The sequence below is a fragment of the Crocuta crocuta genome, unplaced genomic scaffold (assembly GCF_008692635.1).
Source record: "Crocuta crocuta isolate KB4526 unplaced genomic scaffold, BGI_CrCroc_1.0 scaffold709, whole genome shotgun sequence".
NCBI lineage: Eukaryota > Metazoa > Chordata > Mammalia > Carnivora > Hyaenidae > Crocuta > Crocuta crocuta.
Genome location: NW_027530619.1, coordinates 1182790 through 1192585, shown reverse-complemented (window position 1 = coordinate 1192585; position 9796 = coordinate 1182790). Strand labels below are relative to the sequence as shown.

The 9796-nt window shown below is 31.5% G+C and overlaps 1 pseudogene; it reads right to left on the bottom strand.

Moving 5' to 3' along the window:
• Positions 1–1205: 1205 nt before the first annotated feature.
• Positions 1206–1444, bottom strand: LOC144234748 (small ribosomal subunit protein eS21 pseudogene; annotated as a pseudogene).
• Positions 1445–9796: the final 8352 nt, after the last annotated feature.

Below are 9796 nucleotides of genomic sequence, written 5' to 3'. Positions count from 1 at the left end.
CTAACCTCTTAACATCATTTGGGCCTATGGTTTACTCACCTTTGCTTGAAAAACTGCTACGCCTTTTCTTCCACAGCGATATCTGTCTTCCTCCTCTCACTCACTCTCGTCTTCTCTTGTCACCAACTCTTCCACCTGTCATTTAAGTAGTGTCTGAGTATTTTGTTGTTTTCTACACTCTTTCTTCCTAAATTCATATTGGTCCAAGGCTTAATTACTATTAATACATGAATCATATCTAAATGTTTTTCCTCAGACTGTATTTTCCTGGGAGGTAAAGATTTCTATATCCAACCACATAGTCCATATTTCAACTATATAACTCTGTAAAGTTATATAGTTCTATAAACAAATTTTCTTTTCCTCCAGCTCCTGGAAATCACTGCTGTCCTTTCTGTCTGTATAGATTTACCTGTTCTGGATATGTCATATAAAAGGAATCATGCAACATGTGACTTTTCGTATCTTGTTTCTTTCACATAAATGTATGTTTTTCAGAATCACCTATGTGGCTGCATGTACCAGAACATGATTCCTTTTCATGGATGAATAACATTCCACTTCACGGATTTTGTACATTTTGCTTATCTATTCATCAGTTGATAGAATGAGATGTTTTCCCTTTTTACGTATTATGACTAATGTCTTCATTAATATTCTTGTACAGATTTCAGTGTGTTTTTGCTTCTCGTGTGCATATACGTAGAGAGTAGAAGTGGTTGATCATATGGTTACATTATGCTTAATGTTTTGAGGAGCAGTGAAACCTGTTTCTAAAGCAGCCTCACCATTTTATATTCCCACAGCAATGTATGAGGATTCCAGTTTCTTCACAACTGCACTAATGTTTGTTAATACCTGCCTTATTATTTTCATGCTGTGTGTGTGATGTGGTCATTTACTGAGGTTTTAATTTATGTTTTGTAATGACCTATGATATCTAAAATCTTTTTATGTATTTATTTCCCATTTACATATCTTCTTTGGAGAACTGTATGTTCAAAATATATGCCCATTTTTAATTGCGTTATCTTTATATTGTTGAGTTCTTTATATATTATATATACAGGTTATATATACAAGTTCTTTACATATTCTTGATGTTAGACTCTTGTCAGATGTATGATTTACAAATACTTTCTTTTTGAGGGGAGAGCATTGCTCTTTATCTATGACAACTATTCCACATTTATGATCCTTTCCAGTCAGAAGTTCTTTGAAATGGTGCCAGAGGCCTTGGGCAGTTGGAAGATGGAGTCATCTGACTCGCCCATCCTGCAAATGGCCCCACAGATAGCAAAGGTTTTAAACTGACTGTTCAACCTGCCTGTCACCTTGACCCCTCCAACATGTACATCTGGATGAGTACATGATCCTTGGTGTGGATGATGTGGTTGCTGGTAGAGCATTTCCACCACATATGCAGGTCTAGGAACTGGACCATTTCATGTTAATAATTGTAAATGGTACAGATATGGTATACAGCTGTACATGTGGACCAATTATCTTCCCACTCTTTATAAAATGGACTATTCTTTCTCCTTAAAATATATTCATCATTCTTCTGGGAAGTCATTTGGCATAAATATAAGGATTTGTTTCTGGATTCTCAATTCTATATATTGGTTTGTATATCTTCCCTTATGCCAGTATCATAAACTCTTGATTACTGTAGTTTCTTAATAAGTTTTGAGGTCTAGAAGTGTGAGTGCTTCAGGATTGTTCTTCTTCCACAAGTTTGTTTGGCTTATTCTTGGTCCCTTGCATTTTCAAATAAATTGTAGAATTAGTTTGCATTTTATAATATGTGTGTGTGTGTGTGTGTGTGTGTGTATAATTATCACACCATACACCCTCAGGAAAAAAAATCCCATTATACAACTGGAATATATACAATTTTCACTTGTAAACCAAATCTCAATAGAGCTAGGGAAAAAAAAGAGTGCCATAGAATTAGTTTGTCAGTTTCTTCAACAAACCCCCTAGTAATTTGACAGGGATTTTGTTTCTTTATTTTGAACTATACATGAATTTGTGGATCATTCCATCTTAACAATATTATTTTTCAATTCATGTACATGAGGTGTCTTTCTATTTCTTTAGACTTCTTTTATTTTTTTCAATGCTTTGAAGTTTTTGGTATATTAGTCTTCTTTTGTTAAATTTATTTTTAAATGTTTCAATATTTTATTCTTTTCAATGTTATTTTAAATATAATTGTTTGCTAAATTTTATTTTATAATTGTTCATCTTTAATGCCTAGAAGTACAGTTGATTTTATATATTGATCTGTATCCTTCAACCTGCTCAACTCATTTATCTAATTGGTTTTGAAGGAATCAAAAGTATTGATTTCTTAGAATTTTCTATGTGGAAGTTCATGTCATCCACAAATATTGTTTTATTTCTTATATTCTAATATGTATGCCTTTTATTTCTTTTTCTTAATTTCACCTACTAGATTCTTTAGTACAATGTTTAACGATAAGAGCCTGGGAAGGTGTTTTGTCTTTTTCCTAATCTTTGGGTGAAATCCTTCAGTCTTTCCTATTTAAGTACAACCTTAACTATAGGTTTTTCTTAGATGCCCATTATCAGGTTGAGGAAGATGTCTCCTTTTACGAGTTTGTTGAATATTTTATCATGGAAGAGTGTTTCATTTTGTGAAATACTTTTCTACATCTATTGAAATGACATAGTGACCTTTGTCTTTTATTTTTATGATATAATACATTGATTTGTTTGTTTGTTTGAACAACTCTTGCATTCTTGAGATCATTGCACCTCTGTCATAAGATTTATTCCTCTTTTTGTTTTGGTGGATTTAGTTTACTAGTATATTGTTGAGTATCTTTTTGTTTATATTTGTAAGGTATAGTGACCCATTATTTTCTTTTCTTGTAGTGCTTTGGTCTAATACTGGAATTAGGGTAATACTGAATATACAAAGTGAGCTGAGATATCTTTCTCCTCTTTCTTTAGTGGAAACAGTTCGAGAAAAATGGATGTTAATTTTTATTTAACTATTTGGTAGAATTCACTAATGAAGCCATCTGAGTCTGAGATTGTATTTGTGAAATATTTTCTAATTACTAATGTATCCCTTTGCTTAATATTATTTATTCAGCTTTTCAGTTACTTCTTAAATCATTTTCAGTAATTTGACTCTTCCTAGGATTTTGCTAATTTCAGCTGGATTCACTCATTTGTTGTTGTACAACTATCATATTTTTAAAATAATTTTTATTTCTGTAAGATCAGTAGTATGTCCCCTCTTTCAACTTTAGCAATTTGGGTTAGTTCTTTTATTTTCTTGGTCAATCTAGCTTCAACAGCATTCTGTTATTCTCCATGGTTATAAGCTAGATGAAGACATTGCCTTTCTTGCTCATTGATGTGTTCCAGTACAAGTACAAGGTCATTCATATAATAAAACTGTTGTAAATAGTTTTGAATGAATAAGTAAATGGTGAATAAATGAATTTGAATTTCATTTAACAGTATATTATTGTACTCTATTTGAATGACTATGAAACCTCAGGAATTGAAACAATCATATCAATTTAATAAGAATTTATAAAAACAGACTGGTAGTTTGAAAATAATAGTCAGCATAGGCTACATCTTGTAGTGGTAACGAATAACCTCAGAATTGTAGTAGGAACACAACAATTAAGGCTTTTCTCTCCCACATCAAATGTCAGTTGATGTTTACAACATGTTTACCTGTTGTTTTAATCCATGGTGTCTTCATGTTAGAACTCAGGCTTAAAAAGGAGATTTTATCTTCAACATTGCTACTTTCTGTAGAGGAAGGAAAGGACATTGCTAACCATATCTCCCTCTTAAAACTACTCTTTGAAATGCCACATTCCATTTCTGTTTACATTTAATTGAGAGGGGTAAATCATATAGGCAGTCCTAGTTCAAGTGGCCATACATGCACAATCCTCCAATAAAGTGGGGTAGAGAAGTTACATGGACAAGCCATGTGGACAGGAAAAAATAATCTGCTGAGAGGATGAATAAATCTGTGTAAACTGTGTAAAACATGCCCCCAGTCTAATGTTAATTTTACCAAACCATACTAGACCTGATCTTGCTATTTTTGCAGGTAGATAAAAAAGGATAAACTTCACTAGAATATTTTTTAATGATGGCAACATGTTAAAAATTGGCCTACATAGTGCAAGTTCCATTTCTAGTAATGTTTGATAACTGAGCTTTAAGGCGCTTGTATAGAAAGTGATTCTACTATATATAAAAACAATTTACTGCAGAGATTTGTTCACAGTTCATTAAATAGCTGTTCAAAACTGGCCTGAAACTTTCCAGAGCATGTTTAAGATTTGTAGAAATGACACCTTGGATATAAAAGTAAAATAAAACATTACTTTGACTCCTGACATATCTGGAATGGAAATGCATCAATCACCCAAAGCCTGAAGTATAAGATGATGCTCAGTGCTAGGAAAGTTTGTTTAAAAATATTGTCTGACAGACATATTGTGCTCTTTTTTTTCCAAAACTTTTCCCCCAAAATTAGTAGTTCAGAGAGACTTTAATGAACAACACTTAAAAGGCATCTGTACCATATATTCTTAGAGTGAATGTTTTACTGCAGTTAGAAAAAAAATCAGAGTAGGACACACTCTGAACAGCAACTTGAATGTTTCATCTATAAATAACATTTTTTTTTGTATAAGCATTTTCTAAACCTAATTTTTCATGTTGTTACAAAAAGGAAACAGATCAATCAAAAATTTCTCTTGAGTCTTAAATTGAGCTAGTTGATTTCAAGGATACAATTGAAATATATATAATAATTCCTGCTCTGAAGTAGCTTACAGGTAAGATGGTAATTTAAGGAAAAAATTAAGAATAAAAATTATAAAAACTATAGGACAAAATTCTGGTTGGAGGTAAGAGTTTCAATTTAAATCTCAAAAGCTGTTTAACCAAAGCCTAAAGATAGGAAACTAAAAGGTCAGATTAAAAATAATCATAATAAATATATGTAATCATAAACATCTACATATTCTAGATATTACATATTATTGTATACATGTATACATTTATAAAATACATACTTATTATTTTTAACCTAACCTTTTTGTTTTATATAAAATAAAATTATGCAAGTAGATAAAAAAGAATAAACTTCACTGGAATATTTTATAATGATGGCAACATGTTAAAAATTGGCCTACATAATGCAAGTTCCATTTCTAATAATGTTTGATAACTGAGCTTTAAGGTTTTATATAAAATACCAGCATCAACAATACCTGAGAATGGAGAAGACTTTAGTGTATACTCTCTGACACTTCTGGAAATTTCTGTATCATCCTCAGAATTCTAACAAGCAAGCAGAGTAAGCATTCAATTTGGAACAGGAAGCCAATGGAAGAGAACTTGAAAATGAATAATATAGAACATAACAAATTGGATGGTAGATATACTGAAAGCAGTGCTTAGAGCAAATTTACATTGCACAAGAAGAAAATCTGAAAAGTAATGAGCTAAAGATCAAACTCAAGAAGTTACAAATAAGACAGGAGAATAAAATCATGGAAAGAAGAAAGAGAATAATAAGAATCACAACAAATGAGAGGTACCTGGGTGGCTTAGTCAGTTAAGCATCTTACTCTTGATTTCAGCTCAGGTCATGATTTCATGGTTCATGAATTTGAGCCCCACGTCATGCTCTCTGCTGTCAGCACAGAAGCTGATCCTCTGTCTACCACTCTCTCTTCCTCTCCCCTGTTCATGCACACACTTGCTTTCTCTCTCAAAAATACATATTTAAAAAAAGATCAGAGCAAAACATAATAATATAGAAAAGAGATACTGAAAAATACCCAAAGTTGATATTTATAAAACATCAACAAATTTGACTAACTTTAGACAGATTGATAAGAAAATGAGAAAGCATAGATAAAAGATATTAGTAATAAAGATATATAATATGTAATATAGATTTTAATGACCATTTTATATAGATATAATATAGATATATAATGCAGCTTTTAATGGTTTAAAAATTAGTAAGAGGATATCGTGTGTACATATAGGTCCCAAATTTTAAGTTAATTTTCCAGGATTCTAGAATATTGATAAAAATTGACTCAAGAGATGAGAGAACACAAATAATTGTAAAGCCATTAATGGAAAAGAATGAGTAACTGTGTTGTTTCCTAAAATTGAAAACTATGGGCTTAAAATCCTTAATTAGCCAAAAATTCAAAAATAAATAATTTTAGTTGTATAAAAATTATTTCAGTGTATGATAAGAAGCAACACTATTCAACTTTTTTTAGTAAGCTACTATAATATGGATACTAACCCATGATAATAACCACATATAAGAGGGATAAGATTTCATAAGTAGATTAAAGGATTAAAATCATATAAAGACCTTAACAAATATAGAAAAGTCATTGGTAAATCTCTATATCCATTAACAAGAATTCTTAATAAAGCAGAAATAGGAGATTTCTTTAACTTGATAAACAGAATTCTCAAAAACCTATTGCAAATAGCAAGGTAAATTATGAAACACTAAAAACATGCTTTTTCAAAAAGGCAAGAGATGAATGTCTACTGTAGCCAATGCTATTCAATATGTGTATGCAAATATTATATGCAAATACTGGCTAGAACAATAAGAGAAAAGGAAAGAAGAGAAAGAGGGAGGGAGAAGAGAAGGAAGGAAGGAAGGAAGGAAGGAAGGAAGGAAGGAAGGAAGGAAGGAAAAGGAAAAAGAAAGACAAAGAAGAAACAAAAAGAAGGAAAATCTAAAAAAAATGAGAAGGAAAATAATCTATCATTTTTCTAAGTAACATGATTGCCTACTTTAAAAAAGCAAAAACCCCACTGATAATTTATAGAGTTATTAAGACAATTTTTCAAAATAGCTAGGAAGAAATTCAATAGACCAAACTTAGTTGAATGGTTGTACACCTGCTACAGAAAAAAAATACCATTTACAAAGATGTATCAAATAAAAACATAAAACACATAATAAGAAAAATATAGGAGCCATTTATGAAATATGCTATGAAACTTTAACAAAATACATTTAAAAGTTCAGAAACAAATATGCAAACATATCATGGTCAAGGGTAGAATACAATGTGAAAATATTTAGTCCTTCCAAGTGAATCTATAGTGCTGATGAAATTCAAATGATGACACAAAATTTGTCTGTAAATATAAAAAATAAAAAATTCTCAAAAAACTGAAAAATAGAGGGAATTCTCTAGATGATAAAGAATGTGTATAAAAACCTACAGCTAACATTATATTTAATGGTGAAAAATGTGAAAATTTCTCATTAAAACAAGGCACAAGACAAAGATGTCTTCTCACCACTCTTTTCATAGTGGAAGTCCTTGCTAATGCATTAAGATAAGAAAATGAATAAAATATATACAGATTGGTAAAGAAAGAAACAAACTCATCTTTGGTCATGGATGACATTATTGCTGATGTAGACAATCTGAAAGGATCAACAACAATAAAAACTCCAGAACTAATAAGGGATTACCATAAATTTACAGGATTCAAGATTAATATGTAAAACTCAATCACTTCCTTATATACCAGCAACAAACAAGTAGAATTTGAAATTAAAAACACAATACTATTTATACTCCCATCTAGAAAAATAAGATTTTGGTTTATGTTTAATAAAAATTTATGAGAGGGGTGCTTTGGTGGTTCAGTTGGTTAAGTGTCTGACTTCAGCTCAGGTTGTGAACTTGTGGTTTGTGAGTTCAAGCCCTGCATCAGGCTCTCTGCTGACAGCTCAGAGCCTGGAGCCTGCTTTGGATTCTGTTTCTCCCTCTTTCTCTCCATCCCTCCCCTACTTGCACGCTATTCTCTCTCTCTCTCTCAAAAATAAAGTTTAAAAAAATAAAATAAAAATAAAAAATTATAAGGTCTATATGAAGAAAACTACACAGCTGATGAGAGAAATCAAAGAAAAACTAAATAAACAGATATTCCATGTTCATGGATAGAGAGACTTAATATTAAAAAGATGTCAGTTCTTTCCAGCTTGATCTGCAGATTTAATGAAATCCTAATCAAAATCCCCAAAATGTTTTTTTCATATATTCCACAAACTGATTCTAAAATTTTTATGAAGAGGCAAAAGACCCAAAATAGTCAACAGAATATTGAAATGGCACAAAACTGGATGACTCACACTACACGATGTCAAGATCTACTATAAAGCCACAATTATCAAGACAATATGGTAGTGACTAAAGGAAGACAAATAGATAAATGAAACAGAACAGAGAGCCCAGAATTAGACTCAAATGAATATAGCAAACTGCTTTTGATCAAGGAGCAAAGGAAATACAATAGAGCAAAAATAGTCTTTTCACCAAATGATGCAAGAAAATCTGGACATTCACGTGCATAAAAATGAGTCTATACATAGACCTTACATCTTTCATGAAAATTAACTCCAAATGGATCATACCCTATGTAAAATGTAAAAGTATAAAATTTCTAGAAGATGAGATAGAAGAAAACTTAGATGGCTTTGGTTATGGCAATAACATTTCTGATACAGCATCAAAGATCAAAGCATGATTCTTGAAAGAGATAACTGATAAACTGAACTTCATTAAAATTAAAAGCTTCTGCTCTTTCAAAGACAATGTTAAGAGAATGAGAACACAAACCATGGACTGGGAAAAATATTTGCAAAAGAAAAATTTGATTAAGGACTGTTACCCTAAATAATATGCAAAGAATTCTTAAAACTCAACAATAAAACAAATGATCAAATTAAAAAGTGAGCTGAGGACCTTAACACACATGTCACAAAAAAGATAAGTGGATAGCAAATAAACATATATCCTTAGGAAAATAGAAATTGAAATGAGATACCACAAGAGACCTATTAGAATGGGAAAAATCCAGAACATTGACAACACCAAATGTTAGCAAGGAACTGTCACTCATTGCTGGTGGAAATGCAAATTGATAGGCACTTTGGAAGACATTTTGGTGGTTTCTTTGGTATTTGCCCCAAAGAGATGAAAATGTATGTCCTCAAAGAACCTACCGACAGATGTGTATAGCAAATTTATTCTTAATTGCCAAATTTGGAAAACAATAAATATATCCTTCAGTAAGTGAATAGGTGAATAAACTGTGGTATATCGGATAATGCAATATTATTCAGCCCTAAAAAGAAATGATCTATCAGGGCATGAGAAGGCATGGAATAACATTAACTGCATATTATAAAGTGAAAGAAGACAACATGAACAGTCTACATATCATATGATTCCACCTATATGACATTTTGGAAGCGGGAAGCCATGGAGACAGTAGAAAGATTAGTGGTTTCCAGAGTTGCAGGTCAGGGAAGAATCAATAGAACAGAGAATTTTTTAGGGCAATAAAATTACTCCTATGACACTATAATGACAGTTACATGTTATACATTTGTCCAAACCCATGGAATGCACAGCACCAAGAGTGGAAGTTTGTGTAAACTATGCACTTTGGGTGATTTTGATGTATCTATGTAGGTTTATCAGTTGTAACAAATGTACTAGTCTGGTGGGGGGTGTTGATAACGGGAGAGATTACACATGTATTGGGGCAAGAATATGTGAGAAACCTCTGTACGTTCCTCTCAATTTTGCTGTGAACCTAAAACTGCTCTAAAAAATCAAGATTTTGTTAAGCCAAGTGACCAAGTGAACATTCATATTTAAGTTTTAGAAGTTGAATAAGAAATATAAATATCTAATCTTTAATACATCAC